The following is a 1728-nucleotide window of genomic DNA, read 5'->3' as shown; positions in this document are numbered from 1 at the left end:
AAATTTGATAAATGGGATATAAATGGTAATAAATTAAAATGAAGGAAATATAAATAACTTATAGAAATATATTTGAATACGTAGGTATTTCCACTTATCAGTTGGGAGCCGAATTAACCGAAAACATTAATACGAATTTCCTTTTTTTTTTAAAAAAAAAACAAACAGAAAGAACAGAAAATTCTAGAAAGAAGTTCCATTTCTAGAACTACCTTCTCTTCGCCAACACAAAATCGCAATTCTCAAAAAATCGAATCACAATAGTTTACAACAATGGCGTCGGCAGGCAAACGCTACTTGAATAAGCCATGGGAGATCACAGGACCTCAATCAAGTCCAGAATATGTATCCGCCGTACCAAAAGCTACAGAGTACAGAGTTACCTGCCCTGCTACAGCACAAGCTCAAGCTATAATCCCCACCTCAAATCCCGATACGGTATACGATATCAAGTACTTCTCTCGGTGACCAGCGGCGTAATCGTCCTCCTATAAGGCGCACTGTTCTTAAAAAAGATGATGTTGAGAAGATGATGAAGGAGAAGACATTTAGTATTGATGATTTTCCGAAACCCTACTTGACTGCAAAAGTTGAGGAAGATTATAATGCTATTGGTGGTGGATACCAGAAATGAAGGTACCTATATTAGATATCGCTTATTTAATTTTTCCTCTCGCCTCCGTTTGTCTCAATTTAAGTGTCTTATTTGGTCCATTATTTTAGTAGGCGTTTGATCATGTTTTACTGTAAAATTCGAATATCCATGTGTCATGATAGTTAGTAAGTTTTTCAGTTCCGGCATCCTATTTGGCAAATTCAAGACACATGTTAGGGAACTTTATACATATTTTTAATTTAAGATCGTAAAATTAAAGATTTCCGTTTATTTCTTGAACTCCGTATTAGGGTAAATTAAGACATTTAAGTTGGAGCGGAGGTGGTAGCAGTTTTAGTGCATTTATCTATTTATTCTGTTAGGTGTGTTTTCTTTGGGAAAAATATTCTTCATGGAAGTATTTTGGCGAGAGATCAGTGTTTGGCTTGATATATATAGACGTGGGTGATATATCATATATGGTAATTCCTACAAATTGTGGAATAAAAGGTATATATGAGGATGATGATTTGGTGATAATTTTGATATTGAGGGTGGATAGCAAATGTAAAACTGGTTTGATTGAAGCAAGTAATATGAAATATATAGGAATTGGGATATAGATATATAGGAAAATGACATGACATCTGCCCATATGTGGTAGAAGCTGTTAGGATATACTATTAAAAATGCGTTTTGATGTAGTATTAATATTGAACAATTGTTCATTCATTTATTCAATTCAATAAACTGTTACATTAAATAGATCAATTGTCATATATGTGTCCTTAACTTATATAGTAGATGATTTGGTGTATAGAGTTTAAGCTTATACACAGAAGATTAAATCATCAGTTCTCATAAGTTAAAATTTATAGTTCACAATCATAGATGGAAATTTGGACAAAATCATCAGAAAGATTGTAGCACGAGATTAAAAGTAATTTATCTTGATTATGAGAATGGCATAGTTCTAACTTCTCGTGCTAATGCATTTGGTATGTATTGAACGGGACCAAGCAGAGATAGTTGTTTTAGACTGACTGATGAAAACATATTCTCTAAACTACTAAATGTACTTATATTCTTAATCTTGATATAACGATTATGATCTGTATATATTAATTATCATT

General features: G+C 32.5%; 1 pseudogene; it reads left to right on the top strand.

Moving 5' to 3' along the window:
- Window positions 1-245: 245 nt before the first annotated feature.
- LOC107001180 lies at window positions 246-668 on the top strand (annotated as a pseudogene).
- The last annotated feature ends 1060 nt before the right edge of the window (window positions 669-1728 follow it).

Source organism: Solanum pennellii, chromosome 10, assembly GCF_001406875.1.
Source record: "Solanum pennellii chromosome 10, SPENNV200".
Classification (NCBI taxonomy): domain Eukaryota; kingdom Viridiplantae; phylum Streptophyta; class Magnoliopsida; order Solanales; family Solanaceae; genus Solanum; species Solanum pennellii.
This window is presented reverse-complemented; position numbering and strand designations above follow the sequence as displayed.